This window comes from Typopeltis vanoorti, chromosome 12 (assembly GCF_054136105.1).
Source record: "Typopeltis vanoorti isolate ZY-2024b chromosome 12, IOZ_Tvanoo_1.0, whole genome shotgun sequence".
Classification (NCBI taxonomy): Eukaryota; Metazoa; Arthropoda; class Arachnida; order Uropygi; family Thelyphonidae; genus Typopeltis; species Typopeltis vanoorti.
This window is the reverse complement of record NC_143560.1, coordinates 125,960,015-125,981,254: the sequence shown is the minus strand read 5'-3', so window position 1 is coordinate 125,981,254 and position 21,240 is coordinate 125,960,015. Positions and strand designations below refer to the sequence as shown.

The 21,240-nt window shown below is 35.6% G+C and overlaps 1 protein-coding gene across 1 annotated transcript in view; it reads right to left on the bottom strand.

Annotated features, from left to right (window-relative positions):
• The window catches only part of Sc2 (trans-2,3-enoyl-CoA reductase Sc2), a 279,834-nt gene that overhangs the window by 171,490 nt on the left and 87,104 nt on the right, over positions 1–21,240 (bottom strand). The gene's annotated exons all lie outside the window — the stretch shown is intronic.

The following is a 21,240-nucleotide window of genomic DNA, read 5'->3' as shown; positions in this document are numbered from 1 at the left end:
CATGTTTTATTATAATAATTTTGTTTTATCCATATTACTTACTTATCCTCTTCATGCCTCATAGCACATAAGGTTGAGATCTATTTCTTCTGGATACCTCTGTCCTGAACCATCCAGTGTGGCTTTTTGCCAGCTCTTCCAGCCAGCCAGTCTTCTTTTCTGTCATTCTCTGCCAAATTAATTTAGTCCTTCCTCTTTTCTGTTTTTCTTTTGGGATCCATGTCAAAGCCACTTTAGGAGTCTCTTTGATGTACATTCTCAGTGTGTGTCCAATCCATTTCTTTATTTCATTGGTGATGTTTATTTGCACAGTCAGCTTATACAAGTCATCTGTTATATGTTGGGGCCAAAATATTTTTAATATTTTATGCAGACATTTGGTTTGAAAAGTATCCAATTTAGCTTCCCGATTTTTGGTCAGCTTTCAAGTCTCCGATCCATATAATAATACAGTCTTAACATTGCTATTGAAGATTTCCATATGTTATTTAATTTTCTGAAAACAGCATTAGCTTTTGTCAGTTTTTGCATTATATCCCTGTCAGTTCCACCTTCAATATCTACATCTGCTCCTAAGTATGTAAAATTCTTAACTTCTATAGTATGCTGATTGATTTTGATCTCTTTGTGGTATTGGCTGTTTAGTTTAAGCACTTCTGTTTCAGTCAATTATTTTAAGACCAACCATATCAGCTGTTTTATAGTCTTGCAATTTTGTTTGCATATCATTGTATTTTGATGACTACAAAACTATGTCATCAGCATAGTCCAGATCTTCTAACTGTGACATAGGATTCCATTTAATTCCTCTTCTTGCACCTGTAACTTTTCTCATAAAATATTAAGACTATATTAAACAATAACCAAGATATTACATAACCCTGCCTTATACAAGATCTTATCTCAAGCCATTTGGATGTCGTTTGCTGTGCAATAACACACTTTTACTTCCCTTATACGTTTCGTTGATTATTCTCATATATTTGTGGAATTCCATAACTTTTAATAATTAACCATAATGTTTCTCTGTCAATACTGTCAAATGCTTTAGCAAAATCTATAAAATTTAGGTATAATGGGCTCCTAAATTCTATGCTTTGTTCAATGATGTTCCATAAAGTAAAAATGTGATGCACAGTACCTTCACCTGTTCTAAAACCAGTTGTTCATGCCTTAATCTCTTTTCTACTTAATTTTTAATCCTATTTATCAATATTCTACAGAAAGTTTTTCACAGGTACTGAGAGTAGGCTAATTCCCCTCCAATTCTCACATCTAGTGAGATCACTTTTCTCAGGGATTATAATCATCATTGTTTCTTTCCACTGTTTAGGTATCTTTTCCTTCTTTAGCAGGCTGTTAAAGATCAGTTGCAGTTTATCAGCAGCAGGTTCTTTAGTTGTCTTAAGCATTTCTATTGTTATATTACCAATGCCCAAAGCCTTTCACACTTTTCATTTGCTTTATTATATTCATTATTTCACTTTTAGATATAGATTCTGATATTATATTTAAATTTATGCTTACAGGAGGTTCTTCCATTATTGAACTTCTAATAATGTTAGTTATATTATTGTCTACATTTAAAATTTCATGAAAGTGCTCTTTTCATTTTCAGTTAGCAGCAAACCATCTTTATCTCTTATAGCATTTACTTGCTTCTTTTCTTCAGAGTATATTTTCCCTGTCATCTCGTTTGGTCTTCTAATAGGCCCTAATGTTGCAGCCTTTTGTGCTTCTTCTGCTAAACTATCCACATAATTCCTTTTATCCTCTCTTGCAGATCTTTTAACTACCTTGTCTTTCTCTCTATAATTGCTGAAATTAATTTCTTTAGCTCTCTGGGATTTAGCACTTTCAAACATTATTTTACTTTTTGAAGCACCCAAACAATCTCTTTGTAACCTCAGTATATACCATTTAAAAGTTTTTTCCATTGCATTTTAATTACTCTGGGCTTTATACTTTCTCACTTTCTAGCTTCTCATTTTCCAAAATATGAAATCAATTTTTTATCATATTCTTAATTTTATTCGTTTTTAATTTAGACATGTCATATTTTACCCTCCCATTCTGATTTCTAATTTTTTTTTTTTTAATCCCATGCAACTTTAATTAAATTTCGGCTGCTACTAAGTAACGATCAGATCCTACATCAGCTCCTCACCTTACTTCTAAGAGTTTTCTTCATCTTCTTAGCATTATGTTCCACTTGGTGAAGGGTCTGCTGTTTTGCATTTGGCCCTCCATTTCATTCGGTTTGCAGCATCAGTACGGCAGACACCCATAGACTACATGTCTTCTTTTAGACTGTCCATCTATCACTTTTTTGGGCAGCCTTTAGGTCATCAGCCATCTGGGCTAAGTGTAAGAGCCCATCCAGCAACCGATTCCTTGTCAGTACTGGCCACATGCCCAAACCATCATAGATGTGCTTCCCTCATTTTCTCTGGGATTGGGACAACACCAAGGATTTTCCGGATGTCATCATTTGTAATATGGCCTAGCCATATGTATCCCATTGTCCATCAGAGCATCTGCATCTCCATGACATGCAGTGCATGTTCATGCTGTTTTTACAGGCCAGCACTCTGCTTCATAAAGTGCAACTGGTTGGATGACTGTGTGATAGATCTTGAATTTGAGATGGCAGAATTGGAGTCCTGTGTGACTGGAGTCACACAGAACTCCAATGACCTGGTGTCATTTTGGCCAGGCAGCATTAATATGTGTTCTGGCATCTAGGAGGGTACTACTATCAGACATCACATGGAATCCAAGGTACTGATAATTAGATGTCTTAGTAAGTTCAGTACTGTTAACTAAAATTGTACCATCTGTTTGGGTGCTACATTCTAAATATTCAGTTTTTGTCAGGTTTGGTCACAAGCTGAAGTCAAGTCATGTTTTTCACTGGTTGACCAGTAATTCAAGTTCAGCTGTGGTCTTGTGAGCCAGCAGGGTATCATCGGCATACAGTAGGATCCATGGGTGAAGTTGTTGCAGGTCTGTAGTCACTGTGTCCATGCACAGTATAAACTGTGCATGGACACAGTTTAAACTGTGATAGGGCAGATCCTTGGTGGATACCTACCTGAATGTTAAATGGCTTGGTGACCCCAGCAGCACCATGAAAGGAGCTGGTGATGTTAATGTAGAGGAACTGCACCCAGCATATATAGGCTTCAGAGACATCATGGGTGCATAGAGAGTACCAAATCAGTTCATATGGGACCCAATCAAATGCCTTCTCCAAGTCCGGGAAGAGCATGTGAACCTGTTTCTTTTCTCCCTGTGTCTTTCCTGTCTTTCCATTAGTAGGTGGATGGCAGGGTTTGCATCTGTTGTCCCGCAACCCCTTTACAAAGCCACATTGATTTGGTGATATAGTAACAATGCCTCTTAAACACACACCAATTATACGTTCAAAAATCTTCATGATGTAGCAGAAGAGGCAAAGGGCAGTAGTTTGTGCAAACAGTGACATTACCTTTGCATTTCCATATGGATACTGTAATGCTAGTCTGCCAGTCAGATGGGATTTCGTTTTCCTTGATGCTATTGAACAGTCCTGTCAAAAACTCTACCCTTCATTGTCCTAATGTTTCCCAGTCTTCTGTGGGGATATCGTCAGGCCTGGTTGCCTTGCAGTTTTTCATAACACGGATGGCATTTGCAATCTCTCTGTCAGTGTGATAAGTAACATAGCCCCAAGAATAGGGTCAGCAGGGGAGACTGATGGTTGTGAGTACTCTTTGAAACATATTGCATTAAAGTAATCATGGCATTGTTGGAGGATATCTGCTGGTTTTTGCATTAGCAGAACATCACATGGAATTCAAGGTACTGATAATTAGATGTTTTAGTAAGTTCAGTACTGTTAACTAAAATTTTACCATCTGTTTGGGTGCTACATTCTAAATATTCAGATTTTGTCAGGTTGAGTCGCAAACTGAAGTCAAGTCATGTTTTCCACTGGTTGACCAGTAATTCAAGTTCAGCTGTGGTCTTGTGTCTTTCTCACTTCTGATATGTATGATATGGGTGATGTCTGTTGTGCCATGATATCTGAATTTGGCTAGTCTATACGAGGTGTGACAATTTAATTCCCAGAATGGCCACATAGTGTCACCCATGAAGCTAAGACCCAAAGAAGCTAAGACTTCATATCACATGCCTTAGTATTAGCTTCTTTGTAGTCATAGCTTCTTAGAGGTCTTAGCTTCTTTAATGCAAGTTGCCCCAGTCCTGATAATAGTTCAGGCACAAAATTGTTTGCTTACACTTGGATAAAGGATTAAACCAAGTATATAACTTCTTGGTATCTTTAATTTACACTACGACCAAATGGAAAAACTTCCAACAGCCAACTAGCAAATAGCTCTATCGGCTTGAGGTTTATGCACTCATTAGTTAAAGATGTACAAACACAATTACTCAATGTGACTCCAACCAAATCACCACATGGGTGACACTATATGGCCATTCTGGGAATTAAATTGTCTTAGTTTCTTTATACGAGTTGCCCCAGTCCTGAAAATAGTTCAGGCGCAAACTTGTTTGCTAGCACTTGAATAAAGGATTAAACCAAGTACATAACTTCTTGGTATCTTTAATTTTGCTAGTTGGCTATTGCAAAAACAATAGAGATCTACGTGTAAACTTTGCCATAAAAATGTGTGATCAAAATCTGGAGACGTGTTAACATCAAATTTTATGTGAAAATTGGCAAAACTGTTACTGAAACGTTTGGGCTGTTGAAAATGGCATATGGTGTGGATGCTGTGAAAAAGTCAAGTGTCTCTGAGTGGCATAAGAGATTCGAAGGTGGGTGAGAAAATGTGAATGATGACCCCAGAAGTGGGCAGCCTAAAACAAAAACAACGGACACCAATGTGAACAGAGTGCAAGATTTGGTATGGTCTGACAGACGATTAAGTGTGTGATTAATGTCTGATGAATTGCAAATGAAATGATTAATGTCTGATGAATTGCAAATGAAATGATTAATGTCTGATGAATTGCAAATGAAATGATTAATGTCTGAATCCATTGCAAATGAAACAGTCAAGGTAATTTTAACTGAAGAATTGGGTATATGAAAGATTTCAAAAGAAATCACAACAATTCTCCAAGACATAGAGTGCTCATCTTGAGAAAGTTTCTGGACAAAAAATCGATTACCGAATTAGGTCATCCTACTTATTCACCTGCCTTAGCTCCTTGTGATTTCTAGCTGTTTCCAAAATTAAAGACTGTGCTAAAAGGACAAAGATTTTCTGACATCGCTAATATACAGCATAAAGTGATAAAGGAACTCACGAATATTCTGGAAAAAGAGTTTCAGGCCTGTTTCCAAAAAGGGGAACACCGTCTAAACCAGTTTATAAATGCACAAGGGGACTACTTCGAAGGCGACAGTGGCCACTACTGTATAGTTCCAAATGTAGATTTTTTACAGGTGCATTCCGGGAATTAAATTGTCGCACCTCATATATGTTATTATACCTGAAGGTGTTATTATAGCACCTTCAGGTTTGTCAAGGCAAACATACAGGTTGTGGAAGTGTTCAGCTTTTGCTACTTCTCGTTTTGCAATTGTCTTGAGTTGGCAGTAGTAAGTGAGGTGATCAGTTCTAGATTGTAGCCAGTTCTTGCATGCATCTTTCTTGGCCTTCACTATGTGCTGGACATTTTCATTCCACCACCAAACTTGCTTGTCTATGAATAGATGCCCTTTAGTTGAAACTAGAATTTTCTTGGTGCTTGCCTGGATTTTCATAATAGTTTCATTCCATATTTCTCTATAAACTGTCACAAGTGGTTACCAAGTTTACACCACTTAATTCGTTCAACAGATGTTACTAGTTGACTGGATGGTCGAAGCTGGAAACAGAAATCAAGGACCAGGAGTTGATGCTGGGAGCGATATTGTCAGATGGAATGGCCTTGGAGTCTTATCACTAGTTTCAGGCCTCTTTTCCATATCATCCAGTAATCAATTTGTGTTTCATGGCCACCACCATAATAGGTGAAGAGGTGGGATGAGCATTTCCTGAAAAATGTGTTTGCCAGTGCCAGATCATATGCTTCAGCACATTCCAAGATGTGTTCACTCCATCATTAAGTGTGCTATGTATAAATTAAAGATGCAAAAGAAATTATATTCTTGGTTTCATCCTTTATCCAAGTGTAAGCAAACAAAGTTTGTGCGTGAGGTCACCGCACAACTGGGCTACTTATATAGAGGCTAATGACTTCACATCAATTTCCTTAGTATTCCATAATGCAATGCATATATCCTTACAGACATGTATAACGCTATGCAATATTGTTATATCCTTACAGGCATGTATAATAACATGTATAATTACAGACAATGCTATGCAATATGGTAAGGGCCATATTGCATAGCACTACCCAGACTGGTTTTGACCTTTTATTGAGGTCTCATCAGTGGGAGCCAGACCTAGAAGTGATACCAAGGTTGAAGTAATGCAGATGTCATATTTCCATATTTCTGGGTCTGGTTCCCACTGATGAGACCTAAATAAAGGTGGAAACTGGTCTGGGTAGTGGCCCTTACCATAATGCATAGCATTGTCTGTAATTATACATGTTATTATACATGCCTGTAAGGATATAACAAGGTGACAAATACCTTGGATAGGGGAGATGCACATATAGTGGTGTACTTAGATTTTGCAAAGGCTTTTGATACACACGACAAGCTCTTATATAAATTGAAACACATGGGATTGGATAACAGACCACTGAGTTGGACCAGTAACTGGCTGTCAGATATCAGAAAGTTGTATATGGGGATGTAGTATCCTGAAAGAGAAAGGCACACCAATAGTGTGCCTTTCTTTCTTTCGGGTCACTACTGGCACACCAGTAGTGACCCAAAGGGATCAGTTTTGGAGTTATTGTTGTTCAATTTGTATGTTAATGATATTGGGATGGGTTTAACTAGTGATATGCAGCTGTTTGCAGATGATGCAAAGGTGGGGAGAGTCAAGCAGATGTTATGGCCTTGAATAAATTGCATGAATGGGCAGGTAGGTGGAACTATCAGTTCAATGTTGCAAATGGAAGGTTTTGAGAGTTGGTAAGCAATGATGGGATGCAAAGTATACAATTGGTGGGGAAACTATAACGGAAGTAGAGGAGATGAGAGATCTAGGAGTAATGGTGGACAAGGACCTGAAATTTAGGGACCACACTGCACAAGTTGTGAAGATGTCACATCGGATAATGGCAATGATGCAGAGGACCCTGACATGCAGAAATAGAGAGGGTATGATACCACTGTATAAGGCCTTGATCAGGCCCGTATGGATTATTGTGCACAGATTTTGTTGCCTGGTTTTCATGATGATGATGAGTATATGTTGGAAAGGGTCTAGAGAAGATTCACAAAGTGGTTAGTAGTCTTCAGAATGTGAAATATGAGAATAGATTGAGAGAATGTAAGTTGCAGAGCCTCATTAATAGGAGGAAGGGGGGGGAGTTATGATTGAGACATATAAGCTAGTCAAAGGTTGTTATCGCATCGACATGGAGGAGGTTTTTCATAGAATAGGACAAGAGGTCATTGCTAAAAACTCTATAAGGAGAGTGTGAGCATAGGAGTGAGGAGTAGTTTCCTTGCATGGAGAGTGGTTGTTGAGTGGAATACATTGCATGAGTGTGTTGTGGGTGTAGACCAGTGGCAGCTCGTCCATAAGGGCTGCAGCCCCTCCAGAATAAAATTAAGTTCCTGTTTTATTATCACCATTCTTAAATTTTATATATTTATCTAAAAATCATTATTTTCTTGTTTGTAGTACAACACGGCTCAATACTATATTATATAATTCATTTTGGAGCAATAGTTGTATTTTGCAATAGCAATTAGTCAATGTGCTGTGTAGGCTATGGCTAGTATCAGTACCGGCAAGAAGTATACTCAATGCTGGAACTGCATTCAATGCAGACCACATCAAACTGCTACCTGGGGGGGGGGGGGGGGGTATCGCATGATTTATGTGCAGTTTAGGCTGGTAGCATTGATTGCAGCCCAAGATATGCTACTATATGAGCACAAACAACACAAATTAACGTCACTGTCATTAAAATGGATCTAAAAACCATTATTTTCTTATTTGAAACACAATACCACTCTATAGTATTTTATATAATTCATTTTGTAGCAAAAATTGTATTTTACAATAGTCAATGTGCTTTGCAGGCTGACTAGTATCAGTACTGGCTAGTATACTCAACTGGAGCCATTCAATGCAGACCGCACCAAACCGCTACCTAGTGGGGATAACGTAGAGGGGGTAACGTGTGATTTACATACAGTTTAATCTAGTAGCACTGCATCCCCACCACTACAAATTTTTATTGAGACGTCACTGGTGTAGACACATTAAATCAGTTTAAGGCACGGTTGGATGAACATTGTGTGTGTGTGTGTGGCGTGTAACTCATATGATGAGTCTCTGATTCCATGGAGTTCAAATGTTAATAATAATAATAAATGGAAAAGATCCAATCCCATAGTATAGGATCTTATATCGACAATGGCAATATAAGATCCTATACTATGGAACAATAACTGGCCAAAATGGAGTAGCCATAGAAGTTTGTGAGCAACTACGGGACTGCATTACTGAAGTTGACCATATCTCTGCCCATCTGATGAGCATCCAGATTTCCAGAGAGACCACACCTGCATGAATTATCTCCTGCTATGTACCTAAGCCAGGATGCCTGGCAGAGGAACACGAAAAATTTTGGACAGAATTGGAAACATACACCCATACCATCAATACCAAATTTGATGAACCACTACTTATTGGTGGAGATTTAAATGGCCATGTTGGGAATTCCCAAGATGGTTTTGACAGTATACATGGTGGTTGTTGAAAGTTTTTCCACTTGGTTATACTATAAATTAATGATGCCAAGAAATTATATACTTGGTATAATCCTTTATCCACGTGTAAGCAAACAAAGTTTGTGGCTGAAGTATTTTCAGGACTGGTGCAACTCGTATATAGAAATTAATGACTTCACATCATTTGCCTTGGTATCTTATAACGCAAAGCACATATCCTTGCGAACAAGTATAATGTTATGCGTTACAGGAAGGGTCACTACTCAGACTGGTTTGACTTTTATTGAGGTCTCATCAGTGGGAGTTAGATCCAGAGGTGATACCAAGGTTGAAGGTTCCAACAACTATCTCTAATCCAGAGTATATTAATAATAAGGTGTGACACCTTTTGGCTACTAGCATAGGAAAATATGACTTCTGCATTTCTTCAACCTTGGATGCAAGCAATGTCAACATGTCTATGCTTGAGTATATATCAGCCAATTCGGGGCTCTATCCAGTCAGTGTTCCAATGTTAATTGTTGCAAATCAAGAGATATGGCCTAACTTCTTTAGCCTGCACTGGCCTGGAGCAAATAGCCCTTGTCCACTTGTCACCCCTATCGGATGAGGTTTGGGCATGTCACTTGCTGGGTATTCCCTAGCTGCATCACGAACATCTTGTTGGATTTGATGCATGATGATGTGACTTTGAGAGACCTCAAGCTTTGAGATAAGCCGGCTAGTCTCAGAGCCTGATGCTGGGGGAAACACAGTTTGTCTGGCACCTCAGTTGAGACCTGTCTGGCTTGGGAAGCCATTCTGGTAGCATTGCTACTGCCAACATAGCTCTGTACTTCATTGAGGCATACAAGCCCCTCATCCACGTAAAGGCCATGATCGAGGAGGAGACTTTATCATCTAAGAGTGAACTCCTGAAATTTTATCATCATCATCATCAAATTCCTGACATGTACTCTCAAGAGGTGTACAGGATATGATAGTACTATATGAAAAATTTACATCATTATTAACTTCCAATCTACAATTTTCCTCCAAATCAGTCTGTTACTTGTCAAGACTCCAACATTATCAGATCTTATATTTCTATCGTCTAAGGCACTTTGTACTGTATCAATCCACCTATATCTTGGTCTTCCTCTGGGTCGTTTTCCGGCCAACCTGGCAGAGAACAACACTTGTTTTGCTAATCTTTCCTCGCACAACACCTGAGATTAGCTCTGCTAACGCATTCCTGGATGCTGACAATGTCAAGTTCTTTCCTAATATCCACATTTTTAATATGATATTGCCATTGACACCATCTGTTCATGCCTCTAATCTTTCTCAGGACTCTCATCTGTGATTTTTAGTCTGATCAAGTGTTTTGCTTCTGACCCAGCTCTCAGATCTATAAGTTAAAACTTGTTTGAACACTGTCTTGTATACAGCTAATTTAGTGTTTCGACTAATTTCTCTCTTATTTTATATGAATTTATTCAATTGACTGCCTACCATACCAGCTTTGTTGATGCTGCTGTCTATTTCCATATTTAATTTACCATCTTCAGTAAAAATCGTGCCTAAGTAGCTGAAATGTTTTACTTGTTCCACAGGTTCCCCATTCACAACAATTTATTGAAAATGTCAACACGGTTGATATTTTCAATAATTCTACCTATTTTCATTATCTTTGTCTTTTTAATGCTCACCTTCATACCATATCTATTACAACAGTTATTCAATTTAGTCAGAGAATCTTTCAAACTTGTAGCGGATTTATTTAGAAGTATAACATCGTCTGCATAAAGAAATGAGCTGACATTAACATCTCCAATTCTGATATCATGTTTAATACCACTTTCCTTCATAATGTGATCCATATAGATAATAAATAACAGAGGAGATAATGTACATCCTTGTCTCACACCAGATTTGACATTAAACCATCTTCCTGTACTTCCTTCAATTCTAACTGCTGACTTACAACTCAAATAAAGACTAAGTATTGCTTGATATAATGCCCCATTGACACCATATAATTGTAGCGTATTGAATAGCTTCTCTCTTGGCACCTTGTCATATGCCTTTTCCAGATCGACTTAAATACAGATCTTTGTTATATTACCATGCTTTCTCAACTGTCTGTCGTAAAGTGAAGATCTGATCCTGATGGCCTCTATTTGGCATGAATCCAGCTTGTTCTTCACCAAGCTTTTCTTCAACAATTCTTCTCAACTGTTTCTCAAGTATACTTGCATAGATCTTGTCAGGAACACTCGGTATGGTAATACCTCTGTAAATACCTCTGTCATTCAGTTTTATTTCCCTTTTTATATATGGGTACTATTAGAGCTCTACTCATCGAGAATTCGTCCCTCTGTCCAGGCTTTCTGAACTATGCAGTGCAGCCACTGTAAGACCTTTATACTACCATACTTCAGCATTTCTAGTCGAATATCATCTACTCCTGCTGCCTTTTCACATTTCAAGCCTTTGATGGCTTTTTGTACTTCAAGTATGGATATGTATTCCTGACTGTATGCCTGTTGAGTGTTTTTTACCACTGTGCTCTCACTGCTTGTTTCATTTAGCAATTTTTCAAAGTAATTACTCCATACTTCAAAGATATCTTTTTCTCCTGTTTTCATGTCACCTTTATCATCTCTAACTCCTCTTACAGCACTCTTTCCTCCATTTCTAAGCTTCTTCAACAACCTCCAGAATATCTTACCACTTTCTTGATATATTTTCTATGTTCTTGCCAAAGTCCTCCCATGACTTTTGTTTAGCTAGTTTTACACAGTGTTTCGCTTTCTTACATTTGTCTCTGTATTCTCTAAGAGCACAAGCTGACTTATTTGCCAGGAACTTTTGATATGCTTTCTTCTTTTCCTTCACTGCCTCTTTAACTTCCTGTGTCCACCATGGAGTTCTGATTTTTCTATCCTTGGAGACAACCTCACCACATGCCTCTCTGGCTGAATCAATCAGGGTTTTCTTCAAGGTCTGCCACTGAATCTCCAAGGTTTGGTTCCTGTTCTCAAACTCTTTCATTTTTTCTTCAATAATCTTTGTGTATTTTAGTCTACAGTTCACATCTGAGAGCTGCTCAACTTTTATTCACTTTAAAACTTTCTTACATGTTATTCTTTTCAATATGAAATTCAATTTTATCCTGCTCAAGACTAAATAGTGATCGCTTCCAATTTCAAATCCTCTGTACACTCTGGTGTCCTGCACCAGGAGAAAACATCACTATCAACAATAACATAGTCAATGAGACTTTTCTTATTCCTTGCCTCTTCTCTCCATGTGAATTTGTGCACATTTTTATGTTGGAACATGGTGTTAGTAATAACTAGTCCATGTGCTGAGCAGAAATCCAACAAGTATTTGTATTTGCCATTATTATTAGCTTTGCTCTTTTCTCCAAATTTTCCCAAAATATTTTTGTATGTCTGACAATCATTTCCTACTCTACTATTTAGATCCCCAACAAGGATCAACTTTTCCTTTTTCATTGTGTCAGTTGCTTTTTCTAAAGCATCAAAAAATTACTTCACTTCTACCTTAGTAGAATCTTCTGTGGGCCCATAGGCACAAATAAGTCTCATTGTCCAATTCCCCATTCTGATATTTGCCCACATCAAGTAGATTGATGTGGGCAAATATCAAATTGAGACTGCCTACCATTCAAGAAGATTAGCCTCGTATTTTGTGTTGAATACTATGGTACTCCTTTTCCTTGATTGTCATTTCCTGACTATAATATTTTGTATTTATTGCTCAGAAAGATCTCACCAGTTTTTGTCTTTTTTGTTTCCGTCACCCACTATTATGTCGATCTGGTACTTATCTAATTCTTCAGCTAGCTCCATTTCTTTGCCATTCAGGCTTCTTATGTTGATAGTACCGTTCTTTAACTCTGGTGATGTTGAGTTGGGGTTTGCTTTCAGATTTGTTCCAGTAGCTGACTTTTCGATGTTCGCTCTGGTCCCCTGGCAAAAACAACGGGGGCCTTGTTTAACTGGCGACGCCCCCAGCTGGCATGAAATTTTGTCATGTACCATCATTTTCTATATTAGTTTAAGTCAATAACAATACAATTTGGTTGGCTAAATCCCAAATTGGCAGCCTATCCTCATTCGTTCAGTATCCAGGTAGATATCCAACAGGGCACACCACGAGACGGTGAGGATTAGACATTAGGTCAGAAGCCATTCCTTTAAAGGCTATGTGGAGGTCTCCTCTCAGTTATACAGCTTTGACTCTTAAGCATCCCTAAAATTTTATGTATGTCTTTAATGCTTAAATAAGCTTCCTTCTATCACCAAGTTATTCATATCACAAATTACCACCAATATATCACAATTCTCATTTCTTTAACCACATGCTTTGTTACCTACTACTCTCTCATCTTCATTATTTCTTTTGCCAACTTTACCATTCATGTCACCCGTAAGAATAACCATGTCATGTGTTGAATTTTTTTTTGACAATTATTCATAAGACTATTACACTTTTTTATAAAATCTTTATCAAGTAGCTTTATTTTTATTCTCCTACATGTTTCGCCAATCTGTTTCTATTGGCATCCTCAGGGAATACAAATCAGTAAGCACAAAATGAAGGTTACAGACTAGGTTATAACCGATGGTTCTAAATCATACAAAAATTGATATTGTGCGTGACAATGTGCGTGTCTCGTTAACGTGATTTATTCGTGATGACTCATGACGTAATTGTTATGAAAGTTCATTTCTTTGATATTTAATGATCTGATAAAAGTTTTCCAAATTTCTGGTAAAATTAGACCTTGATTCTTGTTTAGGTTTTCAGTTTTACGGACGACTGTAGCTGCTTCTTTAAAGGTTCTTGAATGGTAGTTATCTTCTATGTATGGCATAAGGCTCTTATCCCACTCAATGTGATGGTTAGTAGAGGCAAAGTGGCATGAAAGGCCTGAAATGTCTTGTCTGTTATTTCTGACATTTAGAACCATCGGTTATAACCTAGTCTGTAACCTTCATTTTGTGCTTACTGATTTGTATTCCCTGAGGATGCCAATAGAAACAGATTGGCGAAACATGTAGGAGGATAAAAATAAAGCTACTTGATAAAGATTTTATAAAAAAGTGTAATAGTCTTATAACCATGTCATGTTTTGGTATTTGTTCTATACATTTTTGTAACATAATAAAAATTCTCCTTCTCTTCAAGATCATTCTCATTTGTTGGTGCATATACTTGTTTTATAGTTAATTTAATATATCTTGAGTTGGCCTGGTTGGCCGAGTGGTTATCATATCTGCTCTCCAGCCAAAAGGCTGCAGGTTCGAATCCTGCCATGGCATGGATGTTTGTGATTGTCTTTCACCTTCATACACTCATTCATACAAGTGTATAAATACTCTCTCAAAATGGAATGGGTCACCATGGGAGAAGTAGACCCAAAACTTCCCGTAATGGGAGAGGCCTTTATCCAACAGTGAGGAATATATAGGCTTATAAAAAATAAAAAAAGAAATCTTGAATATAATCTAGCTGTTATTATCCACTCACTTATGGGCTTCCAATTTATCAAACTTTTACTTGTCTATGCACTAAACATAAGTGCCACAACTCTTTCATGACTTTCATCTGATCCTGAATACAATATCCAGCTACAGTTCCCACTCTTCCAAAGCCGACCCATCAACTCATTTAATTCTAAAATAGCTATTTCATACTTTCCCATTTTCTTTATAATTTTGTATGTCTTTCCGATTTGAAACTGAAATATAGTTCTAATATTGTAATTAACATTTTCTGTTTAGGTGAAAGTAGTGACCTCATCTGTTTCAAAGGTTCCTGTAGGATTTGCCCTTGAAACTTCATACATGTCCTCTTGTCAACTTAAATAGTGGTCATCAGGAATCCTGCAGGCCAACACACCTGGTATGTTGGTTGTCTTGGGCTCTCAGTTTCCATAATCAGGGAAGGTTTTATTTGAAATTTAATTCATTTTAAGGGAAGGTTTTATTTGAAATTCAAAAGTGAATTCAAAATTTAGCATATTCAAATTATGAGGACTACTTATTTGAGATTCAGAAGTGAATTCAAAATTTAACATACTCAAATGATTCATTATGAATACTACTAACCACGATGGAGTAATTAATTTAATATACACCAAAATAATTACCTTATATTCCAACCATCAGGTTAAAGTCATCATATGAAGTACACCTTGGGGCTTCCATGAGCTATCGAGTGTGTCCCAGGGTTGTGAATGGGGGAGGGAGAAGAACTCTGACTACCATCAGTTGGATATCAGGACAGATCTGAATATAATGGATGAAGAGCCACAGACCAGTGGTTTTGTGACTTGCAATACTACGTGGAACTACTGTAATTCATTAATCTGCAGTTAGCCAGTGTGGTGAATTATGGTCCAAACTTCATGATTAACCCAAGAGAAAAATAGCCCTCATTCTGCAGAAGCCAGATTGTTACTACCTACAGAAGTAGGCAGTTAAACATGAAGGCAGAGAGTGCTAAGAATCCCAAAGTAACCAGACTGCACTGCTGCTGGGAACTTTAAACTTTAGATTCTGAGCAGTGAGGCATGGCTACCTGAATTAATTGAAGAGCTAAAGTGAATAAAATGGGATACTTTTAGATTGTGTAAAGTCAAAATTCTTCAATTAAAAATGGAGAACCACTATACAAGCAAAGATAAGCAAAGAATCAGTGGAGTGGGATTCATGGTCAACAGAAAATTTAGGAACAACATAATAGAATTTAACAGTATTTCTAATCAAATAGCAAATATTGTTGTCCAGGTCTCAAAGATACTCTCAGGGTCATCCAAGTCTATGTACCAATAATAAGTCATATTGATAAAGAACTAAAGACTTCTATCTTGATGTATTCACAACTGTACAACAAAGGAAAACATTTCAAAATTGTTTCAATTCAAAAGAGATGAACAGAGGAGCAAGCCTAATAGAATTTGAAGAAAAAGAAAATTCATATATTATTTTTTTTTCCTTTCAAAAAAAATAATTAATTAAAAAAAAAAAAGTAGTAGTATACATGGAAAAATCCAAATGGAAAATTGGTGAATCCTTTCTTTCATGCTTACACAGTGATCAGAATATATTATGGAAAATTATGGAGACAACTACCATGTTAGAGCAAAACTTTAGTTTAATATAATCCAAAATGAACACTCGACGTTACGACCATCATATCAAGGTCATCATCTGGAGCACACAGATATATACAGAGAAACAAACTGCACTACAATCTACATGGTTAAAAATAAATAAATAATAAAAATTAAAAAAAAAAAAAAAACTTTACTACATCAAAGCCAGTCCTATTATTATCTATTAGGTTACAAAATTAAATTGGGCTGGAGAGCAACCTGTTTATATATATATATATATATATATATATATATATAGAACTATGTGATTATACATATAAATTTCAGCCAATTGGTGTGGAATAGTTTCCAATAAAAGCTGAAAATTGCTTAAAATCCTCAAGTATGCTAGATACTAAGCAGGCTGAATATGTGCCATCAAAATTCTTGGAATTTTTATGCCACCATTATTGCTGAGATTAGGGTGGTTAATCAGAATTTCACAGGCTTTTTTAAATTTTCTTTCATACCAGGTTTTTGTATGATGTAAAGAGCAAGTACTTTTCCAATCAATTTGGTGTAGGGTGTTGAAAGCATGATCCGAGAGGCCTGCTTCACCAAAATTGTTATATTTAATGTGTCTTTTGTTGATGTTTTTTTTTTTATTTTACGTATAGGGATTGTACGTCCAGATTACAGTAAAACCATAGCATCCCATACATTAAACAGTTATCAGAAAAAATCAATAGAATCCTACACCATTATAATCTCAATGCCACTTTTAAACCAACTATAAAATTAAAAAAACATATTCAACTCCTCTAAGGATCCTCTCCTCCCACTGGCACATCCTGGAGTTTATTGCATCTACTGCACCTGTAACATACCTTATATTGGTGAAACTGGACGTACAATCCCTATATGTAAAAAAGAACACAAAAGACACATTAAATATAACAATTTTGGTGAAGCAGGCCTCTCAGATCACGCTCTCAACCCTACACCAAATTGATTGGAAATGATTGGAAAAGTACCTGCTCTTTACATCATACAAAAACCTTGTATGAAAGAAAATTTAAAGAAGCCTGTGAAATTCTGATTAACCACCCTAATCTCAACAATAATGGTCACATAAAAATTCCAAGAATTTGGATGGCACATATTCAGCCTACTTAGTATCTAGCATACTTTAGGACTTTAAGCAATTTTCAGTTTTTATTGGAAACTATTCCACACCAACTGGTTGAAATTTATATGTATAATCACATAGTTTTATATATATAAACATGTTATTCTCCAGCCCAATTTAATTTTGTAACCTAATAGATGATAATAATAATAATGGGACTAGCTTTGATGTAGTAAAGGTTTTTTTTTTTTTAACCATGTAGATTGTAGTGCAGCTTGTTTCTCTGCATACGCGTGTGCTCCAGATGATGACCTTGATATGAAGGTCGAAACATCGAGTGTTCATTTTGGTTTATATTAAACTAAAGTTTTCCTCTAACATGGTAGTTGTCTCCATAATTTTCCATAATGAAAACTAGTGAACTTGACTTTATTCTCAGCAAAAGAAAAACATCTTTCAGGTCCATTCTGTTACCAACTTCTTCAACATTGGAAGTGACCATCATATGATACACACGAAGATTCAAATGAACTGCCAAAAAGAAAGAAGAAAAATATTTTAAGGACTAAAACAAAACACAGATATACACAAACTCAATATTAAAAGAGAAACATTCCAACATATACTAAACAACAGATTTAAAAAATTTAATATAGATGACAGTGCTGATGCATTGGAAAGTAATGATATAATTACCCAAAACCTTCTGGAACGCTCACTTGAAATAGTTGGTACCACAGAATAGAAATAAGGTAGCTTATGAGGAAACAGAGAGAAATGAAAATCTAATAATCTAACAAATAACACTAAATACATTGAATTATGCAAAACAATCCAAAAACATATCAAGGAAGAAATAAGAAAATTAAATTATAATTTTATTTCCTTATTTCTTATTTTCTTATTGATGAACAGCAATAAACACATGGTTGCAGTCAAACTGCAAGATGAGGACATAAACAGAGATAGATATGCTATAGCAAAAAAAAAAAAAAAAAACTGAAGAATTTTATTTAATATTATATCAGTATGACACCTCCTTAATGGTATCTCCACTTTGATGCAGTAGGGAGGCTTGCATGCATCAATGACCTCAAGAGCTATGCAGGTAGCTAAACTACTGGTAGGACATCCTTAGGATGTCCTACCAGTAGTTTAGCTACCTGCATAGCTAATGGTAGGACAGGTCAAGAGATAGGGGCCAGACTGTGTGTGTGTGTGTGTGTGTGAGAGAGAGAGAGAGAGAGAGAGAGAGAGAGATACCCTGGTCCTCCAGGTTGGGGATTTTGCATAAGGCTGGTCACCTTACCAAGTAAAAAATTTCTATAACTCAGATGTTGGAACTGCAAAATTCATCAGACCAAAACAATGGAAAATGACCATGAAAGAACAAAAGGTAAATGATTAGGTAAACTAAACATATTAATATAGCCATGATAACAAAACAAAAAAGAAAAGAAATTAAAGGGAACAAAAGATATAGGTGGTTTTACTATGCTACATAGTTGAGTGGACCAACATATCAGAGCTTCTAGTGGTGTGGCCATTTTAATCAATAATAAATGGAAAAATAGAATACAAAAGTACAATTTTGTAAATGATCAAATTATACCAGTTAAATTAAAAACAAACAGAAGCTACTTAAATATCATAGGAATATATGCCCATGAAGAAGGTAGGAAAGAGGATTCCAAACAATTTTATGAGGAACTACAAAAACAGTTAAATAAATGTAATAAAAATGACTATATGTTAATAGCAAGAGATCTTAATGCTAGAGTTGTAAATAATCCAATCCCAAATATCTTAGGAAAATATGGAGAAATTTGCATGAACAACAAATAGTCAAGAACTAGTCGACTTCTGTACTTTCAATAATTTTAAAATAACCAATACTTTTTTCAAAAAATGAATATAAATAAATATATTTCAACAGGCAGAGAAACAAGATCTATAATTGATTATCATTGCTAATCAGAAGTTTACATTGGAAGTGAAATTTTTTGAGATTATTATTTAGTAGTCTCTGAAATAGAAATACTAGCAAAATGGAGAAAAGAAGTAAATAAGAAAGAAAAAAAAAGAAATAGAAGAAGTATATAAAGTATATTACAAAAATAAAACATTAGAATGCTACATCAATCACAATTAACATATTGCCTGAAAGAAGTGAAGATACAGAAGGATGGAAAACTTCAAAGATAATCTATAAAGCAGCCCCTGATGTACTTGGAAAGAAAAACATTAAAAATCTGGACGTCTGTAGATGCAGTATGGTCACTGCCATACCCCATATGGTTTTGGCAATGATGTCTTCTGCTAGAATAAGTGGTAGGGTTGCAGATTCCCTTTCCACACAAAGTTTGTAGGAGAATCACAAACATCCATACCCACAGTGGTATTCGAACCTGCAGCCTCTTGGCTGGAGAGTGGACACGCTAACCACTTGGCCGACCACACAGATATAGAAAATGCAATAAAAGAAAAACAAAATGGCATACAAATCACTCCTTCCAAAATAATACAAAGGAAACAGAAGAAATATACAAAAGCAAAATAAATATAACTAAAACCATTCTTGGGATAGATTTATTAATAAAATAAAAGACATACATGGAAGACAAGACATGGCCAACAAAATATTAAAGAAATTAAACAATGAAGAAAGAGATACAGCACAAATCAACATAATACAAGAGAAACAATGGATAGAATATTATAAAAATTTATGGCATGACCCAAATTTAATAACAGAAAAAATTAATGAAGAAATCAACATTGATATAGAACCAATAAAATTGGAGGAACTAAAGGAAGCAATAAAAGTATCAAAAAATAAAAATCAACTGGATTAGATGGCATAAATACAGAGCTTTGGAAATATGGCAGAGAATATTTACATCACAGATTCTAAATCTTAATAAATAAACTGATGGTGGAAATGCGAGGTTTTGTCAGCTTGGTTAAAAGTTAAGGTTATATCTATATTTAAGAAAGAAGACAGAGATGATTCTGGAAATTACAGAGGAATAAGTTTATTAAATACAGGTAAATAAATGCAAAATTTATAGTAAAATTCTCAATAAAAGACTAAAATGGCCTTAACAGATTACGAGAAAGCTTTTGATAAAATACACAGAGAAAAATTAAGGAATATAATGAAAAAACAACGTTATTCATTACATTTGGTACAAGTTTATATAAAGATACAAAAATACAGTTGCAGTTAGGTAATAAATTAACAGAAGAGATTGAAATAAATCAGAATGTCAGACAAGGATGTAGCTCATCTCTAGCTCTATTCAATAATCCGATCAATATATATATATATATTGATCGGATTATTAAAATATGGAAAACAACAATAAAACAAGGTATCTGATTAATCATAACTGTTATCAATATAATACTGTATGCAGATGATCAGATTATATTACAAGACAATGAAGATGATCTTCAAAAATCAGTTTATGAATTAAACAAAACAAGCCAACAATACAATTTAAAAATTTCACAAAAGAAACATATCTAAAAAATATAAAGATATATATGAAGAAAATAAAGAAATTTCAGAAAATCTATGGAACAATTAAAAGGACACTGAATAAAAAAACAAGAAGGAGAAACCCAGTTAAAATTTTCTAAAGTAATGGCCACTCCCACTCTGTTATATGGTTCAGAAACATGGACAATTAAAAAGAAAGATGAAAGCAAAATACAAGCTGCAGAGATGAGATTTTTAAGAACAATTAATGGATTCAAAAAACTGGACCATATAAGAAATGAAGACATAAGAAAAGAACTAGATATTTATAACATAAATGAAGATTAAGGAATATAGAGAGAAATGGAAAGAGCATCAATATGACAAAGCAAATGAAGACGACAACTATGATATAACTGAAGTGTCACAAATTTTACCGGAAGAAGTTATGTAGAGTATCCAAGGTATGCAAAATGGAAAAACTGTAGGTGAGGAAGTGATTTATAGAATCTTGGCAAATCTTTTTTTACCATGTCTGAAGAAAAATTACGTACCAAGAGCATGGAAAAATTCTATCCATATTTTGATACACAAGAAAGGTGAAGTAGAAAGCTTGAACAACTATC